Source organism: Vicugna pacos, chromosome 12, assembly GCF_048564905.1.
Source record: "Vicugna pacos chromosome 12, VicPac4, whole genome shotgun sequence".
Taxonomy (NCBI): domain Eukaryota; kingdom Metazoa; phylum Chordata; class Mammalia; order Artiodactyla; family Camelidae; genus Vicugna; species Vicugna pacos.
Window position 1 is genome coordinate 19,789,918 of NC_132998.1, and position 25,330 is coordinate 19,815,247.

A 25,330-nucleotide genomic window follows, 5' to 3' on the forward strand; every position below is an offset into this window, starting at 1 on the left:
TGGATTAAAGACCTTTTCTTAAGTAAAGAGCTAAAACTATAAAACATTTTAGAAGAAAACATAGGGGAAAAATTTCAAGGCATTGTATTTAGCAATGATTTCTTAGATATGATACTCAAAATAAAGGTGGCAAAAGAAAAAAGTAGGTAAATTAGACTTCATCAAAATTTAAAACTTTTGTGTGTCAAAGGGCATTATCCAAAAAAACGAAAAGACAGACAACTGAATGGGAGAAAATATTTGCACACTGTTATCTCATAAGGCTTTAATATTAAGAATGCCTGAAGAATGATTACTGTTATACCATAAAAAGACAAAAAACCCAGTTTAAAGAATGAGCAAAGGATTTGAATACACATTTTTCGCCCAGAGAAGATAAGCAAATGGCCATGAGCACATGAAAAGATGCTCAACATTGTTGGTCATTAAGAAAATGCAAATTGATACCACTGTGAGATACCACTCCACACCATCAGGACGGCCATAATTTAAAAGACCAAAAATAGCAAGTGTTGGTGAGGATGTGGAGAAATTGGAACCCCACACCTTGCTGGTGAGAATGTAAAATGGTCCAGTTGCTATGGAAAACAGTTTGACAAGTGGAAACATCAAGTTATCATATGGCCACCACCCTCATCCTCAACTCCAGATACATACACAAGAGAATTAATAACGTGTTCACACAAAAACCTGCATGCAAAATCTTTACAGCGGCATTATTCATAGTACAAAAAAATGGAAATAAATCAAATGTCCATCAAGTAATGAATGGATGAATTAAATCTGGTATATCAAGACAATGGACTCTTTTCCAGTTATGAAAAGTATATGTGATTTGTGGCACAACATGTATGAACCGTGAAAAGATTATGCTAAATAGAAAGAAACCAGGCACAAAAAGTGTACCACTGAGATTAAATATGCAGAATAGGCCAATCAGTGGAGACAGATAAGATTTGTGGTTTGGCTCAGGCTTGAATGGGGAGTGAAAACTAATGGGTATGGTATTTCTTTTTTGGATAATGAAAATGTTCTGGAATTCATGCTGATTTTTGCACAACCTTGCGAATATACTAAAACCATTGAAGGACATACTTTTAAATGGTGAATTTTATGAATGTGAATTATAGCTCAGTAATTAAAAAAAAAAGATTCTCATCCACTTGGGAGGTAGCACATCAGGATCTAAGACAAAGTAGTCAGATGCAGTATTTTATTTAGCCTGATTGTTTTATTGAGGACAGATTCCTCAGCTTGTAAAATAGTCTTAGGTTAATTGTCTGATCTAACGTGTGTGAAAGTATTGAGTAGGATAGAGGCTGTTCCTGGTGGTGAGGAAGCTAACACCTCATTAGTGAGGTGGGAATATTAATGTGCACTATTTATAAACAGAATCATGTTGATTTATCTTTGATTTTACGTGAACTCTAGGCATCATTATGTTTTTTATCTAAATACCTACGAGATATTTTAATTTTACTCAATTTACTAAAAATAAATTTTGTTAAGTAAATGAGACTCTAAAGCTGTGAATTAGCAGGTTGAGTTTAACCATTTACATAATGCTAGGATTACGGATGAGTTTTTAGAAAGACTCTTAGTCTATGAGTTGAATTGCAAAATGTTTCTCCTCTTGAATGTGCCATGTAAGGTTATTGTTCTAACATTTTTAAGTACCCAGATAAGAATAAACTATAGGTATTAATAGATTATATTTATATATAATGTGAGAAATGTCCTTTTAAAAGATTCGCTCATATACTTCATTACTAGTTAATTGATATCAATACAGGCATTTGCCTACATGTTTATTTAGAGCTGTAGAATTTTTGCCAGTTACTGAATTCGCTTATCTTAGAAAAACTGCTCTTCCCAAAACATGGTCATTGGCATAACATTTTTTTTTATTGTAATGATCTCTGAGATAAAAATTGGCTGGATCTAATACAGCTTATATTTTACATAGGCAGATGATGTTTTAGGAATGTCTTTTGTAAACTGGGATGAGTCTAACCCTTGATTTTAAATCCTGAAATGGAATCTTTTATGGAATTCTTAGGTGATTTTTCTCTCGGCTTGATGTTTTGTTGCACTAGTTTGCTAAGTTATAAAATGTTCCCCTTTCACAAAAGGGACAAAACAGTTTCCCTACTTAGGTAACTTAGTGCGAGCTAGAGATCTCCACCGTTGTGAGCATGTTGTGCCTTGCGCTTAATTGGCATACCAGTCACACACACATCAGTTGCTTGGTGAATGTTTCTTTCCTCTGGGCCAGACATACATATGCATTCATTATTTGAAGCATGTTTATCAGGAGTTTACTACCTGCGGGTTATAGTATTAAATGCAGTATAGTATACAAAAGATTTTTTAAAACAAAGTTTCCTGTTTCCAGGAGCCTGTATAATCTACAAGATAAGATTAAACACCTAAACAAGGAGGCAGGAAATTGGGGTTATATAATGTCTGAATATAGATATACATGCACAGGGATGTTTCAGTAGACTGTATTTTCTCATTTCTCTTGAAATTATGTGGTTTTGTTTAAATACAAGGCTGACATATTGCTGTCTGTGTAACCATGAGCAAGATACTTAATTTTATTTCTAAGTATTAAATCTCTTTAGCTTTAAAATCAGGTGACGTCCGCTCCACACTGTTACTGTGAGGCGTGGACAGGACCGAGTATACACAGTGCCTTCTGCTGATGGTGGGGGGTCTGCGCACAGTATGAGCTCATTGAAAGTGGATTCCTCATGCTTTGTTTTGTACAAACTAAGCAAAGTAAGTTAAGCTCCAGAAGAACGTGCCCACAGTCAAATTATAAGAAATTTATTTTTGTTCTACAAATTATATGTAAAATGTCTTAAGTGGCTTGCCATTATAGGTTTAGGATAATGAGTTCTTACACAGGGGGATCAGCTTTTCAAAAAGGCATATGTGAGTGGGTTCAAGGCCTAGCTGTGAATGCTTGCGACTTGGGTAAGTTACTAACATTTCCGAACTCAATTTTCTCCTCTCTAAGATGGAGATAATACTGTCTCAGAAGGCAGTAGTAAGAGATAAAGGTTCTGGGCAACTTTTGGAAATTATTTATTGTCAAATGAATGAGCAACTTAACCTATAACCTCCTGGTCAGTCTAAGACTCATACTTTGCAGTGGTTTCATGAATCTACAAGTCTTCTGACGTCAGTATTGGTTATACATTCAGTATTTTATGTCTGGAGAGCTGCCTGCTTTAAAAATCTCTGGGAATTGATGGTGACCCTAAGGGCTTAGATGGCAGTTGTTAAGAGAGAAACTTGCGGAAGACACAGCTGCCATTGTAGCTATCATAGGAAGAGCATCACTGGTTTTCTTAATTTAATAAGGGTTAAGCATAAAAAATGAAGGCATTCCCTTTGAACATCGTATTTCCATATAATAATCTCTTTGGTTATGCGTCCTGAATTTATAAGCCTAAGCAATCCCCCAGAGACCAGGTGGGCTGAGAGGGAACAGAGGCCAGTTAGAAGCCCTGCTGATCTTATTAGATGTGCTCCCTGGAACGTCCCAGCGGGTTCTAGGCTTGAATCAGTATTTGTTTACTGTGGTTCCTTTCAAGAATAAGCTGCAGTGCACAATGGTCTCTGAATTAGAACTGAGGGGCGAAATGGCACAAATTATTGCCATAATTCATTTTGGAACAATGTGGGAGAGACTTTAAAAGATAGGTTAAAAGAAGCAAAGAAAGTCATAGACCATAATAAAAAAACGAACAAAAGGATCTTCAGCTTCTCCTTATACTGGAAAACAACACAAAACAAAACAAAACAAAACAAAAAAAATGTTAATCTTGTTTTGCTATAAAATTTGCCAAAGGACAACCTTATTTTTATTGGCAACATAAAGTTTAATTTTCCCTACATTTGTGAAATAATGATACACTTACTATGAGTGAGATAGGAAAGCAATGCTTTTCTGTCCTGTCGTTTTCTTTATACTTGTTCTGTCCTGTCGTTTTCTTTATACTTGTGGTGTAGTAAAAAGGTTAAGAACATGGACTCCAGAAACAGAATGTGTTTTCGTTGCAGTTGTGCAATGTTAGGCTGACCTCTCTGTGCTTTGGTTTCTTCTATAACATGGAGATAGTTATGTGTCTCAAATAATTATTTTGAATATTGAATGATTTAATGGGCAAAGCTATGAATAGTGCTTGATACATTATAGGCTCTATAAAAATATTAATTTTTATTATTGAGGTTAGCCTACCAACAAAGTAACAAACAGTGTGCTAAAAGGAGTTAAATTTTTGCACACTTCTTGCATTTTTAAAAGTAGGTCTTATATAAAGAATGTGAAGTCAGAATCTAATCCACTACATGCCGATTTATTCTACTGTCTTTAGTGAAAAGCATCTGTTTTTTTCTCTCATCATCAGAGGTGATAACTGATTTCATTCATTCAATAAATATTTTTTGAGTGCCTGTAACATTCTAGGCATGGGGAAGAGGGTGATATCAAGATTCTCTGCTCTTGAATATTAATCCATCCCTTTGCCACTCTACTGTAAATTTTAAATCTCATTCAGCCTTTTTAGAAAATAGTTCATTTTTATTCCATTTTTTTCTTTGCATCATTTAGTAAATCTTAATGACTTGGGCTACCCTCTGATTAAATAAAAATCCATATTTTAATGGAAAAGAAGAAAAGTTTAAACGTAACTGTTTTTTTCTACCCGTTTTGGCCTCCTCCCTCCCGTCTAGTGTGCTTTGGGCATCTGCCTTATGCATTAACCAGACCTCCCCAATAGCAGAAATATGTGCTCCACCATAAAGATCTATTTTTCTCCTTCTGGCGCCAGCAGTGGAACCCCTGAGAAGATAACATTCCTTTCTCAATCGTGTAAGGGGTCATGATGACCCACCACTCACCTTGTACTTGCAGACATCTTTGGTGCACTTTATGTATGATGCCAATATATCATTTTCCTTAAAGATAGTGGTTAATGCAGAACAGACTGGTCATATGGCCTGGGGAGATGCTGGGCTGCACCTAATGGAAATTCTTAGCTTAAATACTTACTTATGACCTACTAATGTTACTCTCTATATGACTTGCATTCTGCCTGTTTTATAAGATTATTGTTTCTTGCGTGACCAAATGTGACTGAGCCCATATAAAATAACTGATGATTAGGCAGCTTGAAAAGATTGATTAAATAATGAGCTATCAAGCCATGAAACACATGGAAGAAACTTAAAAGACATATTACTAAATGAAAGAAGCCAGTCTGAAAAGTCTACAAACTGTATGATTCCAACCAAATGACATTCTGGAAAAGGTACAGCTACAGAAACAATAAAAAGATCATGGTTTCCAGGGGGTTCGGGAGAGGGAGGGAGAAAGGGATGAACAGATGGAGCACAAGGGATATTTAGGGCGATGAAACTATTCTGTATGATACTATAGTGGTGGCTACATGTCATTATGCACATAGAATGTACAACATCAAGAGTGAACCCTAATGTAAACTATGGACTTTGGTTGATAATAACATGCCCATGTTGGTTCATCAATTGTACCAAATATGCCACACTGATGAGGGATGTTGACGGTAGGGGAGTATATATGTGTGGGAGGGGAGGGCTAAGTGTGAACTCTGTATCTTCTGCTCAATTCTTTTGTGACCTGAAACTGCTCTAAAAAAATAAAGTCTATTGAAAAATTTGATCAAATAGATAGTTCTGTAAGATCAGTGATTGTTAGAGTGTAACTCTAGATATGAGAAGAAGCAACAAGAGGGTACCACTTCCTGGACCATCACAGACAAGTAAGACAGGCAGTCCAGAGGCTTTCGGCCACTGTGAAGAGGGGCCAGTCCAGGAAGAGCACATTGGGTGGCCTAGCAACAAAGTTGCCTGACCTGGGAATGAGCATTCCTAGAACCATGGGACAGTTGGTCATGAAATGCCTTCCAAACAAACCTTGGTAGAAATTAAGACTGAAAAGGAAGGGACTGTAAAATAAAGAATGTTGCCCACCATCCAGTTCTGTAAGAATCAGGTCATTAGGCACTGCAGTCGCTGACCTCAGTATACCCTGAAGGGAGTTCAGGGTGAAGATCAGGTGTGCTCTGGGAAAATAATTAGGTATTTTCAGAAGAAATTTTTTACAGACCTGATTCTTGCATCTCCCCATACTTAGAAAAGCACTAAAACCTTTAACCAAGAGATCTGTTCCCAGTGACTAGAAGCAGCCTTCTACCGAGATGTGTCCTTGGTTGCTCGAACCCTCTTCACCAAAATCACACACATACTGACCCCCTTTACCTCTTTGGAACAGTTCTCAGAGCTTTCTGAGAGACTGTCTCCTGAATTATAATCCTCAGGTCGGTTTGAATAATATTTTCCACTTCTTTCTTAGATTGAATACTGATTAATGTTTTTCATTGGCACGTTTTTGCAAATAGTTTCTTAGAAGCTGCCCTTTGTATATACCTTTGATTATACAAGTTTTTGAGACTTTTTTTTTTCTGTAGCTGCCACTGTATATTTTGTTAGTGCCTCCTTCTGTCTGAAGGATCATAGAAATATCTCTCGAGGAGATTTTTTTTCTTCCAACACCCTTGAATTTAGAAACTGAAAAGCACAGATTTAGAAGTGACATCTTCTGTCAAACGTTTCCTAGCAAATGCTTTTAACAGCACTGTCAGTCAGTCCTGATTTCAGAGGTGCGCTGATCAGACTGCTGAAGTGTGACTTCCTATGACGCTTTCTATTCTAGGAAGGTAAAGTCTGATTCCAGTCACTTGTTGGGATGACGGTGATTTGTAGTTCTGAACATTACTGAACCGATATGGACTAACCAGCTACCTGTGTTTTGGAAGCAGGCATACCTGTGCCAGAGCTGTCTGTGCTTTGTTTATTTACATTTGGAAGAATGTTTTAAAAAAGACAAAGGAAAGCAAAAGATAGGGTCAGCTGTATCCTAGTGATCTTTAGCAAGTAAGACCAAACTGATGATGATAAAGCTAGATTTTAGGCTCATTGTGGTCACGCACATGCAGTAGAAAGATACAAACATCACATGTTTAATTGACACATATTCTAACGTTTTATAGTAAATGATTATATCTCCCTTGATTATACTGAAAACAGTAACAGTAAATTGTTTGCTAACTTCCACACCTGGAGTCAAAACACTTGCCAAATGGTAAGATTAATTTAAAGAATTAATCCATTGCCAAAGAAAAATTTTGAAGAAAAAAAAAAAAAAGAGTATCTGTTCCCAAATGGCAAAAGAACATCATTAAAATCTTCTCCAGCATCAAAGACAGGAGACAGATGCTACTAATAAAATATTATGAACCTCTCATGGTTGTTTCCAATAAAACACAAATGATTTCATGGTCCTGTAATTTGAACTGTCAATCTAATTTAGTAGGTTTGTGTTGAAAACCTGATTTCTAAAAAATCGAGATAAGAAGTGGATTTACTATTGTGTGCAACATCTTTTTGTGTGTGTGTGTGTGAACTATAGGGAATATTAACCAAAAAATCTGATAAAGGAAAATTATCAACCTGAAATATCAAAAGTCACTGAAAAATCGTAAAGTAACTCTGAGTTTAGTAAACAGCACCAGGAATCCCAGGTCGTAAGCCCCGCCCTGCCCATGCCTAGCTGCCATCGGCAGGGCTAGCCTCAGGGACCTTCACCTTCTGCAGTTGCCTAGGGCTTTGCCCTCAGAAGGGCCCTGTGCTCAGCTCAGTGCTCTGCTGTCTTACTAATTTTTGAATGAGGGGCTCACATTTCCCTTTTGCTCTTGGCTCTAGGAATTATAGAGCCAATCCTGGCCATTGACAGGTTACTTCTCCGAATTTCAGAGAAGGCAGCAAAGATCCTGAGATCCAGAAATGTGACGTTCAGAGTCCCAACAAAGTTTCCTGCAAACGGGAAGCTCCGCGTTCATCCTCATGCTGTGGTCGTCAACCAGGAGCAGCTTTGCCCCCTTGTGGACATTTAGCAAAATCTCTGGAGACATTTTTAGTTGTCCCAGCTCTAGGAAGGACGCTCCTGGCATCTGGTGGTTTAAGATGTTTAATCTTACAAATGCACAGGCCAACCCCCACAACAAAAAATATTGGGGCCCCGAATTTCCACACTGCTGAGGTTGAAAAACCCTGCATAACTCATTATTTGTGTCTCCAACACTTGCTACAAACCCAGGGAGGTTACTCAGTGTTTGTTGAACCAGTGGGTGCAGCCTGGATCTTAGGTGGTTGTATTCCTTACCAAAGAGCGCCTGAAGCACCAATCTGGTGGTTATTAAGTGGAATCTAGCATTTCCACAAGGTGCAGTACACAGATGCTCTCGTGTCAGGCACGTCCACTTCTCACACTTACCCATTAACTCGCAGGCTCCTGACCCTCTCAAAACTGTCTAAAACAGCACACTCAGAGTTGGCAGATGGCTTTCCAGGATGCCCTTGGACTTCTGCTGCCACCTGTTGGGCTGTCAGTTTACCAGGTCCTTGGGTTCGTTCCCAGATCTGTTCACGCCACTGTGCCGGTTGCTGTTATGATGCAGTGTAGTCAACTATTACAGAAATTTAGGGAAAGAAAAAAAATGAAAAAGGAGAGCGATCTCAGTGAAAACCTAAGTTGAGTGCTTTGGAAAGATTCAATAAAGGTGTCACTAAGGAAAATTGTTCTTGAATGACCTGTAGGCAAGATGACTCTCAAAGATTTGGAAGAGAGTCATTAAAATTAGACTCTTTGTTGAATTTGCATCACCATCTTAAGTTTTCACTGTTCTGCATGGAGATTATGGACAATTGCATCTGTGGTTTTTGTCAGAAAGACAAGACTTTAGCTAGCTGATCCATGCTCAGAAAAGGGCCTGAGCCACATCAGAAGATTGCAGGACGGCATTTATAGATTTGGGGATGGTATACGTTGTTTTATTTGGGAATGGAACTTAAGATGGTTTTCTTAATAATCAGTGCATCGCACAACAGGATTTCTACCGTATTTGCTGGTGGCAAAAAAAGAGAGCTTATTCAGATATCCCCTTTTGTCACTTCTAAAGCCTAACAGCTCTCAGCTCAGTAAAGTCTGTGAATAATTTTCCTTACTCACCGCCACCTTGTATCTGAAGAAGCTATTCCTTTAGTTTTTGATTCCACAAATGCCAACATAAGGTCTGTCTCTTGCCAGGTTCAGTATCGAAGTGTTCCAGAGCTGCTTGCTTCCTTTTTCATTCATTTATTTTCTTCCTTAAACTCTCCATGTGCCCAGATAAGTTAGAGGTGATGTGTCACATTCTTTAAGAATTGAGCAAATATAAATACATCATACCAGAAGTGGAGTCAAATCAGTTCATTTCAAAATACTGTTAGAGTTGAGGTAAGAGGCGTTTATTTGTCAGTCTGTGTGGTTTTCAGGATAGCTCTTAACTTGGTCTTATTTTGTTAGGATGCATGTCCCTGAATGGGAGCAGAGCTCTGGGTCTCTTAATCATGAGTTTGCCGAAAGGAAAAAGTGGACAACCTCTTTAATCTAAATCAGCCCTTGGTACTTTTTGTCATATCCCATATAACACATTCTTGTTATAGTCAATAATGTTTTATTTCCTATCAGTTGTCACAATTTTGCATTTATTGTCTAACAATTTATAGGCATACACATCTTATCTGGCTAGTAAAATAAAGGATTTAACATTTATGATCAAAAACATCAGGAACTTTTTAAAAAGTAGTTTTTTAATTGATTTATTTTAGGGTTTTTTTGTCGGGGGGGAGGTAATTATGTTTATTTATTTATTTTTTTTTTTAAGAGGAGGTATGGGGGATTGAACCCAGGACCTTGTTCATGTTAAGCATGAGCTATACCCTCCTCCCAGTAGTTTAATTTAGCAAGTATCTAAGTATAATCTCCATTTAAAAGGTTAGCACATTAGAGATAAAGCTAAGTTCCTCTTTGCCCATCTGATACAGACTTGAAATGTACCCTTCCAGACACGGACACACGCATACACACACGCTCACACACACGCCCCTAGAGATTTTTTTTATCATCGTGTTGTCATACTGTATGTATTGTTTAGTTATTTGATTGCTTTTAGTCAAGTTCAGTCAGTTTGGGTTGGATCTTACATAAATCTGGTTAATTCCTTTTAGCTGCTGTATGATACTCCAGATGTGAATGGACCACACTTTATTTTTCTGTTCCTTTGTTAATAGGCATTAAAGTTTTTTGGTATCAGTGTTGTAATGAACATCCTCTATGTTTTATTGAGCACTTGTACATACGTTTCCTGAGGCTAAGTCCCTAGAAAGTAGAACTGTAGACCGTCTATGTCATTGATTACAGTGTTGCCTGAATTCATTTGTTTCTGTGGTAGCTTCTTTCTTAGCTCCATGGTGCATAGGACAAAAGTCACAGACTCATAGACTTTGAGGAATCTCAGATATCTTAGGTATCACCATATGACACAAAGGAAAATTTAATTTATTTCTCCATATTAATATTATTTAATATTTTTACCCTGGAGATTTCTCCCACACCCCCCGGCCCTGCTTTTGATGCCTTAATAAAGTCCTTTTGGCTCTTCTGTTCTGTTGCTTCTACTTTTAGTAACAAATTTTTTAGTCAACAAAATGTATTATTGTAAGGAATTGTTTTAGCTGGTGTGTTACTATATTCAGCCCAAAATTAAAAAAAAAATTTGGAAGATACTTTCTTAAAATGCTTTGAGTGACTGATTCTTCCAGAATTATACTTAGATTGATTTAACATGGGGGGAATCTTTGGATACTGTTAAATTACCTCCAAAATGGAATATGCTTAGATTCAAAACCTAGGGTTTCCTTTAAAACCAGTTGGGTGCTATAAATGTGCCATAAATAAAGGACACGTGTATGGTGTGAAAACTTTATGGGCCAATTGCCTCCTCTTATTCCTATTTGGATAGTGTTTCTTCACCTGAATGATCATGCCACCACTCATACTTAATGGCTGCTGTGTGTGAAGTGTTATGCCCATGTTTTTCCCTTTGATTCTTACAGCAAACCTAAGAACGTGATAATCTTCTCATTTTTCAGTTGTAAAATTGAGGGAGAAGTTAAGTAACGTTCCCAAGGGTCAGCCTGTTAGGAAGTAATGGAGCTGAGAATTCAAAACAAAAGTTCTCCCATTAGAACCATTTCCAGTCTTTTGTGTCTATAAAGGGCTGCCTCTCTCCCACCATCATCTAAAAATGACGAAAGTCTAGTTTCTGGAGATAGGCTTAATTTTAAAATACTAATGATTTTTAAAAATCTTTAATTTGCTCTCAGGCCTAATTACAAATAAAATGGTTTTGCGGTGGACAGTCACAGTTAATTTTGTCTGCTTTTATTTTTTTTCCAAGTTGTCAAAAGAACTTATCAAGGTTTAGAACATTTAGACTATTATTTTCATTTATTCATGAACTGTTTATGGACTTTCTGTTACGGATTAGGCCGCATGCTTAAATTTTTTGTATGTTGAAAATAAAACATGAAAAATATCCTAAATTATTAAGAAAGAAAATGAAAATTATCGGTAATTTCATCAGCTCTGTTTCTAACAGCAAAATGAACAGTGGCTGCTCCCTCCCTGAGCATGAACTTGTTTGCCTGCACGCGCACCGAGCGCTCCTCCACCACGGTGGGGAGGGGGGAGTGGTTTAGTAGCTTCAAGAAATCATGATACTGGGTCAAGTTTAGTGAAAAGGAAAGTAAATGAATAATAGTACACATGTGTCTGTTTTCTGATTAGAATGTCTGAGTCATCTTTATAAATAAGTAAACTAATTAATGGCTCACTGCTGCAAACTGGAAAAATCAGCAGTAAATGTGCATCTGTTAGCATTAAAGATATTCAAATGGGATTTCCTTTTCATTATTAATGAAGAACTTACAAATATGATCTTGGTGTCTGGGAGAATAAGGACTCTTTATCCATGTTTGAATACTGTCTAGCAGACACTGCAGGGATGGGGTTTATGACTCCTTTGAAGCTCTTTTTCTCCAGAGAGACCTGAGTGAACAGCTGGTTGCTTCCATCCATAGGAAGTTAGGGAAGGAGATTGCAGTGTCCACACTTAGCTGTACCTGCTGACTCCACATAAAATAAGGAGAACTTGAATATATATGTATATTCATGTATAACTGAAGTATTGTGCTGTACACCAGAAATTGACACAACATTGTAAACTGACTATACTTCAATTAAAAAATTAAAAATAAATTAAAATAAAGAAAGAATAAAATATGGAGAACTCCCCTACCATTTTAATATTGCTTTTATTACTATTTTGGGGGCAGGGGGGAGATAATTAGGTTTATTTATTTATGTATTTGTTTTAATGGATGAACTGGGGATTGAACTCAGAACCTTGTGCACACTAAGCATGCACTCTACCAATGAGCTATACCCTCCCCTCCAGTATTGCTATTATTTTAATACTTTTTTCTTACCTTAGAATATCACAGAGATGTTTTACCAGACTCTTAGAACTTACTCGTTGTTTCATTGCTATATTTTCATTTCAGTATGATTTTCTTCTTACCCTAAGCGTACACATATTGAGGGTATGATATGTGCCAATTATTGTGCTCAGTGCTTTACATGCTTTATGTATTTAATCCTCACAACTTCACTTTGATATGGGTTCATAATATTGACAATTTTATAGATGAGAAGTGGAAACTTAGGAAAGAAAAATGAAATTAACCAAAAATGTTAACAGCCGACTGATGGCAGAGCCAAAATCTTTGGCCTGCCTGTACCTGAGTTGCAAAGTCAGTTTTTCTTACCACTCTCTGTTAGAGCTTACGTATTTTAAAATTTATTTTTTGAAAACACAATTTTTCCAGTCTTAATGTTTTTCACAATTGACTCCTGTTAGTTTAATGTTAAACCTGTGTTATTAATTTCAACTTTGTATTTTTGCCTAAGTACTAGCTAACTCCATGTAGTTGTTTTAGTTATTTATTTATAATTACTTGACAAAAAGAAGAGTATTTTAGTTTTTGTTTTTGTTTTTGTTTTTTTGGAATGGAGGCAATGGGGGTTGAACCCAGGACCTCATGCCTGCTAAGCATGTGCTATACCACTGAGCTATTTCCTTACCCCAAGAAGAGTATTTTTGGACTTAAAATATTAATATGCTGTTTTTCTTTCTTAAATTTTCTTTTTAAATTTTTTATTTTTATAAACATTTTAAATGTTACTTTCCATTTACAGTTATTACAAAATTATTAACTGCATCCCCTATGTTATGTAATACATCCTTGAGCCTATTTTATACCCAGTAGTTTGTACCTCCCACTCATTCACCCCTGTACTGTCCCCCCATCTCTCACTGATAACCACTAATTTATTCTCCGTATCTGTGAGCCTGCTTCTTTTTTTGTTATATTCACTAGTTGGTTGAATTTTTTAGATTACACATATGCAATATCATACAGTATTTATCTTTCTCTGTCTGACTTATTTCACTTGGTATAATGCCAAGTCCATCCATGTTGCTGCAAATGGCAAATTTTACTCTTTTTAATAGCTGAGTAATATTCCATTGTGTGTGGGTATGGGTGTATGTATCACATCTTCTTTATCCATTCTCTTTATCCATTCATCTGTTGATGGACACAGGTTATTTCCTTGTCTTGGCAATAGTGAATACACTGCTATGGACATTGGGGTACATGTATCTTTGTGGATTAGTGTTTTTGGTTGTCTTGTTTTTTTAATATACATGTGTACCCAGGAGTGGATTTGCTGGGTAATATGGTATTTCTGTTTTTAGTTTTTTGATACACCTCCATACTGTTTTCTACAGAGGCTGCAGAATTTACATTCCCACCAATAGTGTACAGGTGTTCCCTTTTCTGCACATTCTCTCCAACATTTGTTATTTGTGTTCTTTTTGATGATAGCCATTCTGACAGGTATGAGGTGATATCTCGTTGTTTTGATTTGCATTTGTCAAATAATTAGCATTGCTGAGCATCTTTTCATGTGTCTGTTAGCCATCTGTATGTCTTCTTTGGAAAAATGTCTATTCAGGTCTTCTGTCCATTTTTCATTGGGTTATTTGTTTGTTTGTTTTTTAATGTTCAATTGTATGAGCTGTTTGCATAGTTTGGATGTTAACCCCTTGTGGGTCACTTCATTTGTGGATATTTTCTCCTATTCTATGGCTTGTCTTTTTGTTTTGTTCATGATTTCCTTTGCTGTGCAAAAGCTTTTAAATTTAACTCTGTCCCATTTATTTACTTTTTGCTTTTATTTCTTTTGCCTTAGAAGACTGATTCTCAAAAATTTAAATCAAAGAGTGTTCAGGCTATATTTTCTTCTAGGAGTTTTATGCTTTCCACTCTTATGTTTAGGTCTTTAAGCCATATTGAGTTTATTTTTGTTTATGGTGTGAGGGAACATTCTGATCTCATTGTTTCACGTGTAGCTCTTCAGTTTTACTAGCACCACTTACTGAAGAGACTGTTTTTCCCTCCATTGTATATTCTTGCATTCTTTGTCATGTCAGTTAACCATAGGCATGGGTTTATTTCTGGGCCGGGTGTTCTGTTGCATTGATGTATTTGTCTGTTTTTGTGCCAATATCACATTGTTTTGATTACTGTAGCTTTGCAGTATAGTCTGAAGTCTGGGAGGGTTATAACTTCCGGCTTTGTTCTTTTTTTCTCTTAAGATTGCTTTGACAATTCAGGGTCTTTTGTTTTTCCATACAAACTTTAGAATTATTGTTATAGTCCTGTGAAATATGTCATGGGTATTTTGATAGGGATTGCATTAAATCTGTAGCTTGCTTTGGGTAGTATGGCCGTTTTAGCAATATTAATTCTTGCAGTCCAAGAGCTCAGAATATCTTTTCCTTGTTATCATCTTCAGTTGCCTTCATTAATGTTTTAGAGTTTTCAGAGTATAGGTCTCACCTCCTTGATTAATTTTATTCCTTGGTATTTTATTCTTTTTTGTGAAATTTTAAACAGGATTTTTTTTTTTTTACTTTTTGTTTCTGATAGTTCATTATTAATGTATAGAAGTGCAGCAGATTTCTATATACTCATCTTGTATCCCGCAACCTTGCTGAATTCATTTATTAGTTCTAATAGTTTTTGCATGGAGGCTTTAGGGTTCTCTATATAAAGTATCATGCAACCTGCAAATAGTGACGGTTTTACCTCTTCTCTTCCAATTTGGATACCTTTTATTTCTTTTCTTTATCTGGTGGCATTGGCTAGGGTTTCCAATACTATCTTAAAAAAAGGCAGCAGGAGTGGGCATCCTTGTTTTGTTCCTGAGGTTAGCAGAAAGGCTTTCAACCTTCACCTTTGAGTATTATGTTGGCTGTGAGTTTGTCATAAACTGCCTTTACGTTGAGACGTGTTCCCTCTGTACCCACTTTGATGACAGATTGTCATGAATAGATACTGAATTTTGTCAAATGCTTTTTCTGTGTCTATTGAGGTAGTTTTTATCCTTCCTTTTACTAATGTGTTGTATCACACTGATTGATTTGTGAATGATGATCCTTGTGTCCTGGTAACCATCAGGGCAATGGTGGCCTCACAGAGTGAATTTGGTAGTGTTCCCTCCTCTTCAGTTTTTTGGAGTAATTTGAGAACAGTAGATATTAGTTCTTCTTTATATGTTTGGTAGAATTCCCCTAAGAAGCCATCCAGTCCTGGACTGTTTGCTGGGAATTTTTTTTTTTATTATTATTATTACAGGTTCAATTTCACTTCTAGTGATCAGTCTGTTCAAATTGTCTGTTTCTTCTTGACTCAGTTTTGGCAGGCTGTATGTTTCTAGAAATTTGTCCATTTCTTTTGTGCTGTTCAATTTGTTTACATATAACTGTTTGTAGTATTCTGCTATATGATTTTTTTTTTATATCTCTGTTGTATTGGTTGTGATTTCTCCTCTTTCATTTCTTGGTTTGTTTATTTGGTCCTCTCTCTTTTCTTCTTGGTAGTCTGGCTAAAGATTTATCTTTTAAAAAAAACAGCTCTAGGTTTCATTGATCTTTTTAAATTGTTTTTTTAATTTCTATTTTATTTATTTCCTCTCTGATCTTTATTACTTTCTTCTCTCTGCTGACTTTTACTTTTATGTTCTTCTAATTCTTTTAAATGGTAAATTAGGTTATTTGAGATTTTTCTCGTTTCTTGAGGAAGGCCTATGTGGCTGTTTACTTCCCTTTTAGAACCACTTTTGCTGCATCCCCTAGATTATGGAAAGTTGTATTTCTATTTTCATTTGTCTCAAGATATATTCTGATTTCCTCTTTGATTTCATCATTGACCTATTGATTTTTTAGTAGTATGTTTTTTAGTGCTCATGCATTTGTTTTTAGTTCTTTTTGTGATTGATTCCTAGGTGATACCAGTGTGGTAGAAAGGAAAATGCTTGGTACAATTTCTGTCCTCTTAGATTTGTTGGGACTTGTTTTGTGGCCTTGTATGTGATCTATCCTGGAGAACATTCCATGTGCACTTGGAAGTATGTATATTCTGCTGTTTTTGAATGTAATGTCCTTCAGATATCTGTTAAGTCAAAGTGGTCTACTGTGTCATTTAAGACTATTGTTGCTTTGTTGATTTTCTATCTGGATGATCTATTGATGTCAGTGGGGTTTTAAAGTCCTCTACTATTATTGTATTATTGTCAGTTTCTCTCCTTGTGTCTGTTAGTATTTGCTTCACATATTTTGGTGCTCCTGTATTGGGTGCATATTGTTAATGCCATATTGTTACAACATTTGTTTTAAAGTCTGTTTTGTCTATTATGAGTATTACTATCCCCCACTATCTTATTGTTTCTATTTGCATGAAATACCTTTTTCCATTCTTTCACTTTAGTCTGTGTGTGTCTTTAGCCCTGAAGTGAATCTCTTGTAGGCACCATTTTGAAGTGTATTGTTTTTATCCAATCAGCTACCCTATGTTACATGATTAGAGCATTCAATTCATTGACATTTTTAAGTAATTATTGATAAGTATGTTCCTATTGCCATTTTATTACTTGTTTTCCAGCTGTTTTGTAGTTCCTCTCTGTTTATTTCTTTTTTGTTTGTTTCTTTCTCCTCTTGTGGTTTGGTGATTTTATTTAGTAATCAGCTTGGATTCCTTTCCTGTTTTTTTTTTGTTTTGTTCTGTTTTTGTTTTTGTGTGTGTGTGTGTGTGTGTCTTTTACAAAAGGTAAAAGGTTCATAAATGAACCTTGAGGTTCATAAATGTTGACCTGTAATTATATCTTCCTGATTTAAACTGATAGTTATAAATTCACACACACTGTAAAAGATCTACATTTTTTTTTTACTTCTCTCCTCTGCATTTTGTGTTTTGATGTCATGTTTTACATCTTCATTCTTATCCCCTTACTGTTTATTGTGGTTATAGTCGCTTTCGCAGTTTTTTGTCTTTTAGTCCATGTACTGCCTTACTTAAGTGATCCTCAGCCCTTACTGTATATTTGCCTTTCTTCTTGGAATTGTTCCTTTCCTATAGATTCTTACTTCTTTTCCATTTAGAGAAGACCCTTCAGCATTTCTTTCAGGGTGGGTTTAGTATTGCTGAATTCTTTTCAGTTTTTCCTGTCTGAGAAGTTCTTCATCTCCTTTTGTTCTAAATGATAATCTTACTGTGTAGAGTATCCTAAGTTGCAGCTTTTTCCCTTTCAGCACTCTGAGTATATCATGCCCCTACCTTCTGGCCTGTAAAGTTTTTTTCAGAGAACTCAGATGATTGCCTTATGGGGATTTTCTTTGTATGACTCTTTGTTTTTCTCTTGCTGCCTTTAGAATTCTCTATATTTTTAACTTTTAGCATTTTAATTAGGCTATGTCTTGGTATGTGTCTGTTAGGGTTCATCTTATTTGAGATCCTTTGTGCTTCTTGTACATGGATAATTATTTCATTCTTTAGGTTTGGGAAATTTTCAGCTATAATTTCTTCAGATACATTCTTGATACTCTTTGCTCTCTTCTCCTTCTAGAACTCCTTCCATGTGAATGTTTGCAAATTTGATATTATCCTTGAGATCACATATGTTGCACTCATTTCTTCATTTGTCTTTCTCTCTGAAGTGTTCTTTGGCTGATTTCCATTATTTTGTCTCCCAGATCACTTGTGCATTTTTCTGTGTCATTTAGGTCGCTATTCATTGCTGTTAAAGTGTTTTTTTTAAATCTCAGTTATTGAATTATCTATTTTTGATTGGATCTTTTTTTATATTTCCTAGTTCCCTGTTAAAATTATCTGTGTTTAGTACAATTCTCTTCCCTAATTCAGTTAGCATTTTTATTACCAATGTTCCGAATCGTTATCTGGTAAATTGTTTATTTATGTTTCACAATTTATGTTTCTAGGCGTTTTCTCTTGTTGTTTGCACTAGAGAGTGGTTTCTCTGCCCTATCATGTTACTTGTTTCTCTGTCTCTATGAAGTTAGTTGAAACAATTACCAGTTGTGGTATTGAAGGAGTGTTCTTACTTCGGAGCATGACACCAAACGCATGTGCCCAATTCCTTTGGTGGGAGGACTGCATTTGACGTGGATGCCAGTCACGTCTTTCCTCAGAGTGTGCTGACAGCCTTCACTTTGATAGATGGTGGGGCTGGAGGTGGAGGAGCTAGACCCTGCTCAGGGTTGAGGCAGGACCTCCTCTCTGTTTAGTGACTATCACCACCCTGTCAGGGGCAGGGTCTGCTCCCAAGTTGCTGGAGTGGAAGCCCTGAGGGTCAGTCTCGAGCTGGCTCTGTTCCCAGTAAGTGTATGTTTTTCCTTCTCCCTGTACTGGGACCTTTGCCCTAATGCAGGGGAGTAGTGATGAAGCAAATGGGGCTTGAGTGCTTGCAGTGGTCCAGTGCTTGCCTGTGTAAGTATCCATTGTTTCACTCAAGTGAAGCCCACGATTGTGTCTTTTCCCCAGTTGTGGCTGCCCCAGAGCTAGTGCTAGTAGGCTGTGGTGTGGAGTGCATGGGACTGGAGCGTTCACTTGAATTGGACTGGGCGGTGTGATGTGGCGGCAGCCACTGGGACAAATCTCTCTCCACTCTGCCTGAGGGCAAGCCAGCACCCATGCACTCCTCACAGATGGATTCCAGGCATCTCCAGCCTTACTGTCTGCCACAGACGTTCTCTAGTCAGTCAAGGGAGGTTGTCTCATATGCATAGGACCCCAGGACTGAGATGCCCACTTCCCAGGGTGTGTGTCTGCCTATCCTAGCTCCCACTTCCTCTGAGTCCCCTCCCAGAGGCACAGGTTCCCTCCTGATCACTTTTCTTCCTACATGATTACTTGTGTATCTCTCTTACAGCCCTGGTTGTACAGAGCCCTTCTGCCAGTTTCCAGTGAGCTTCCCAAGGGAACTGCTCTCCATGTAGACTGTATTTTTGATGTGTTCATTGGGGGAGGTGAGCATCATGTCCTCTTACTCCACCATCTTGATCTCTGTCTAAATCTCACACTCTATTCACATTTTATTGGTTTTACTTAATGTCCTTTTTTTCTGTCCCAGGATCCTATCAAGATACCACACTACATTTAGTTATCATGTCACTTAGGCTTCTCTTGGCTGTGACAGTTTCTCAGACTTTCCTTGATTTTGATGACCCTCAGAAAAGAGGAATGTTGGTCAGATATTTTGTAGAAAGTCCCTCAGTTGGGATTTATCTGATGTTTTGTCATGATTAGACTGAAGCTGTGGGCTTTGGGGAAGGAAACTATGAAGATACAGTGTCATTGGCATCACATCATATCAAGAGTGCATACTGTCAGCGTGACTTGTCAGTGCTGATGTAACCATGGTGCACGTGTTCTCCGCCCCCCCCCCCTTCTGTACTGTACTGTTTGCAAACAAGTCACAGCATAGCCCTTACTTAAAGTTTGGAAGTTATAGCCACCTCTTTGAAGATAGGTATCAGCATAATTATTTAGAATTTTTTTCACATGGGAGATTTGTCTCTTTTCCTCTATTTATTCAATCATTTGTATATTCAGTATGGACTCATGAATATTTACTTTATACTTTGTGTTATAATCCAATATACTCTATTTTGCTGCATAATGTTTCATCTTTGGCCTCCACCAGCTCTTTTAGTTGGCCTTTATGTCCCTCCAACATACTCCTGTTATTATGGGAGTTTTGTTTGGTTTTGTTTTTAGCATTTCCTTAATTTCGGACTCTGCTCCATTTGAAGAATAGTATTAGAAACCAAAGTCTGGCACTTGCTGTGTACATTGCTATTTAAGTATTGCTTCTGGGCCCTCTCAGCTGAGAGCAAGGAATTGTGTGTGTACAATTCCATGTAGATACACATATCCATAAACCATATGTAACCATGTGTATTTCTGTATAATTCATATATATTTCATATATATTTCTGAATAGTAGTGGTAATAGTGTACATGAAATGAGAACAGAGGGGAGAAGAGACATGACAGCTGAGGAAGAGAAGAGGATGAGGATGGTTTGGACAAAAATTCTAGAATTAATGCTCTAACCCTAGCTTCTGACTGTCTCTGTCTCTCTTTCTTTCTGTAAGGCAATTTTGAAAATTTACCCATTTAGGAAGATTTTAAAAATATACATAATTAATAAAAAGACAATAAAATATGGAAGGCTGATATTTGTGATGAGTTGGCTTTAAAGCTTGTATGTCATAAAACTTCTACAGGGAATTTTATTCTTTTTTAAACATTCTTTTAAATATGGAATTATATTTTGAAATCCAGGGAGAGACAAATAGACTGTGAACGGAGAAGGAGAAAGGAAGGCAGAGAGAGAGTGTAAGAGATTGATCAATTCATGGGGTAATATTGCCACCTCCCAGACTTGAAGGATTTCTACTGAAATATTTTTCACCTTCATATTTATGACTGAGGATAAGATATCTTCATCATGTTTTTATGTGGAGGTGGAGCAGGTTTGATTAAGAACTCTGTCCCTTATTTCCTGGGTAAACGTAGCGAGTGACTTAACTTACATGAACCATAATGTTTTGATTTAAAAAATGGGAGTAGCAATATCTATCTTGCTGAGTTTCTGTGAAGATGAAATGAGATGAAGTTTGTAGAGCATGCTGATTGGCATAGAACAGAGAATTACCAAGTGTAATTTCCAGCTTGACTTGTGTGCTGAATGCCATTGAAAGGTCCAAGGCTTTGCACCATTTACCTCATATGTCTTTGGGAAGCTGGATTAATTCTGAGACTTGGGTATGACTTAGATCTGGCAGTATATGTGCTTCAAACTTATTGTCTGCTCTGTTGAAAAAAATAAACATTTAGTTCAATGTTCAGTTTTATCTCATATTAAATTTTACGTATGAGAAACTAAATTTATAGAGAGTTCAACAGTGGGATTAGTTTAAATAATGAATTCCCATTATGCATTTAAAGTTGTTTGAATTGTTTTACAAACTTGGAATTATACATTTGGTCACATCATTACACTTTTTTTTGGCAAACAAGACTTTTTATTTGTCCCCATTAAAAGTCTGAATTTTAAAGCGATTCTTGGACTGAGGACTCATATCCTTCAGCTTGCTCAACTTTAACACCTACCTCATCCCCAGTAGCTTTTCCAGAACGACTACCTTCCCCATGAAATTCATTTGAGTTTTCCCAATTCAGATGAGGCTTCTTTATTATTTTTACCTTTCTAATGACTACATCATGGAGGGAATAAATAGATTAGCAAGTCTTTTCTATATCTTTTCCAATGCTATCTGGAATCATTTTGTTGACTGATTATTTCAAATCATTTGTCTGCACCTTTCGGGTCATGATTTCCATTTTTGTTGAGATTTGGTGGACTTGCTGGTGCTGCGCATCAGAAGTCTTCTCAGTCTGATTGCTGCATTTTGTTTTTTTAGTAAAACCAACACAGAACAGAAAAAGCAAATGACCGTCAGTAGCCTTGACAGCAACATGATTTCAGTCATGATCTGATTTTTTTTTTTTTTTGACCATAGAGCACATTTTGTCTTGAGTAAGAGTCACATCGTGGAAGTTGGGTAGTTTTTTTGCCTGGAACATTCTCAGTAATTAGGTTGAATTTTCTAAGTGCAACTTCATCATTCTGCAGACCAGTAAGTCTCACTTCAGAAACCCTTGAGGCTACCAGAGCAATTTTGATTCCTTTTGCGTTCTTGTGACTAGTGTTTACCCAGTATTTTGTACATATTGAACATAGCTGGTTTTCACACCATGCCAGTTTTTCTTAGAAAATGGATCAACCTTCCTTGTTGGCTCCCTTTTGCCACTTTTCATAAGATGCTTGTTTTTGCCAACCAGCAGATGCTGCTCAGAGAGCCAAAAGAGCACATCATTTAAATGTATCCTTTAAGTTGAATCCCTTAAGCCCTTGACTGTCTTATTAAATGAAATCCGTTATCACCTTCGTCTCATCTGAAAGTTCTTTTTGCCATGTAATGTAACAAAAGAGATAATAGATGATAGATATAAGGTAAAGAAGGCTGCAGGTGTGAAGATTCCGGGATTCAGGCATAGAAATCTCTTGAACGAGGGGCACACCTCTCTGCCTACCACTGGGGTAAGGGTCTTGTTGATTCACACAGCCAGACTCCACTGTTTCTCCACAAATCACAGCAGCTGGGCCAGAGGCAGATCCTGCAGCAGCCATGCATTCAACTGTACTGAGCCTTCTTTTTCCACAAGCTGTCCTGGTCTGATGAGGGACGCATGTCACTAGCCTACGTGCTTTCTTTCCTCAGCGTCTGCATTTCTATTTCAGAGATCTTGCTTCACATCCCTACTAATAAGCTTTTGTAAGGTGACCGCCTGGTCTGTTATGAAAACATGTCCCTAACCTCACCACTCTGGGAGCTGAGGAATTTTAGATTCAATGCATTTCTTAAAGTAAAAACCCGAGGCTTATTGAAGTTTTCTTCTCTTGGGGGAAGATTTGCTTTTTTTTTTTTTTTCAAATATCAAGAGTTAAGGCATATCAGGGATTTGGAATGCTGTTTAACCCCTTCAATAATTAACCTTAGTAGAATTAGCTACTCTACTGCACAGTGCGCCCAAGACTTAGACGTAAGGATTCAAGAATCTCATAGGTGTTTGCCTTCAGGGCAACTCTGACTTTTAAGTTTGGTTCTTGCTGTCAGCTCCCATTCATTATTTGGTTGACTGCTGTTTTTGTCTCTTTTCTTCCTTGGTCCTTGGAGATAACCCATTACTTTCTTAGGAAGCTAGAAGTATTAAAAATCATATGAGTTGAAAATCATCTTCTAGTTGTTGGAGTAAGTCATACATTGTTCTGCTTGAGGCAGAAGTTAATTCATAAGCTTTCCTTTCATAAATATTGCTCTTTTAAAAATAAATTTTTATTTCTGATTACATAACTTTTAATCTACAAAATTTTACTTGGTGAACTGTCTTTTAGTTTCCATTTCTAGATCAGTGTTTTTCACACATTTCTGTCTCACCCTCATTATTGTTCAGTCATTCTTCACAGGAGAGGAGGGTGGAGGTGGGACACAGAGCAGGGCTGTGAGCCTGTGACTGATATGCCCATTAAGTGAGCATCCTTTGCTCACCTACAAGTCACAGGTATAAATTATTGACCCATAGTTTGTGTTATGAACAATCATACTTTACACTGAAGATTAAAATCTCATGTGGTATATTTTTTGCTCTGCTAAATTCCAGTATAGAAGAATGATGATTTTTTCCTCTGTTAAATCTTTATGTGGGCTTATAAACCCTCAAAACTGGTGAGTCACCACAGTTTTAGTTGATCCAATTTATGTTGAGGCATGCAGTTTCTGGAAAAGTCATTTTTTTTCTAGGTACTTTTTATTTTACCTTTGATGACTGCAGCTTTCAGAGTCCAGGAATTAGACAGATATTGATATGAGAAATTGCAGAATGAATGAGTTGATTCTAACTTGTGTTAAGTCAGGTGGCCATCTCTGCAGAACAATTTCAGAATCTCTGTAATATGAGTCATACAAGACAGAAATATTTCTAACTCCAATATCCACCTTACAGAAAGCCACGTCATCTGATGGTGTAACTGGTGACTTATGTTACAGTCACCTGAAATTGTTCATTACAAAGCAGTCTTCTGAGATGATTTTTAGGTATAGTTAATAGTGTTTTTACCATCAGAAGAGTCTAAAACAGTTAGACTCTTTTAATAGTCTGAAACTCTGGGAATTGCGATTCATTAGTAACGACCCATTTCATGTCACTAATGGGTTATTGCTGGTAAATAATTAGATGGCATTTTAATAAAATCTTATTAGAATTACCTGTTCGACAGATAATAAAAGGTATTAGCAGCTGTCAGAATTTGGAGTTCTTGGAACTAGTATCAGAGATTCATTCATTTAAAAAGCAGTAATTAGAGTTGACTCTTGAACAACAAGGGCTTGAACTGTAGGGAGTGGACTTATATGTGGATGTTTTTCAATGGTAAATATTACAGTACTGCACAGTCCATGGGTCCCTGAATCCACTGATGCAAAGGAACTGCAGATACATTGGGCTGACTAAAAGTTATATGCAGATCAACCCCAGTGTTATTCTGTACTTGTTTTTAAAATACAATGCCCCATCTGTGCAATTTCCAGATAAAATACTCTTATATATATATAAAGTGGTAAAGTAGCAAATGTTTAGTTTGATTTGTAAGTCACAAACAAGTTAACTATTTTAAATCTTTTTTTTTTCATTTTGGAGTAAAGGGAGGTATAAATAAATCAATAACAAAAAGAAACTGTAATAATTTTTGCTACAAAGAATTAAAAATTTCTAACTTTATTTACTTAGCACTTTGTTACAAAAAGCCTCCAGAAATTTTACTCTTGAAATTGCTGACAGTATGTTTACCTTTTCATGATGTCACACCATCTTAAGAGCCATCATGATTTGTCAGATTGGGTGCCTCATAAAAATGTCAACTGTGTATTTGTACTTGACAGCGACTTTCAAGTATTCTGATTGAAAATAAATTTAATAAGGGAGACTCATTGTACAAACTTGTGGTTGATTTAGTATGAAAGAGGCATTTGTGAGTGTTGATTAGTAAAACAGAGTAAGGCCAATTGATGATTATTATCCCATACATTGTTTCATGTTAAAAGTGTTTCAGTGTTTATGTTGTTCAGAATAGTATTTTTCTCTGAAAAATACATTATTTTGATGAGACAGCATGAACTCCAGGTGGATAAGTGAGAAGATGTGGACAAGATGATTTCAAACTGGGTACTTGCAGTTACTTAGTACAAATATAACTATTTTTGTTTGCTTTTTGAAAAACTTAGCA

The 25,330-nt window shown here is 36.6% G+C and overlaps 1 protein-coding gene and 1 pseudogene across 1 annotated transcript in view; one reads left to right on the forward strand and one right to left on the reverse strand.

The window, feature by feature from the left end:
- Positions 1-25,330, forward strand: part of SLC2A13 (solute carrier family 2 member 13) — a 330,277-nt gene that overhangs the window by 101,575 nt on the left and 203,372 nt on the right. The window lies entirely within an intron of this gene.
- LOC140700435 (small ribosomal subunit protein eS1 pseudogene) lies at positions 21,784-22,305 on the reverse strand (annotated as a pseudogene).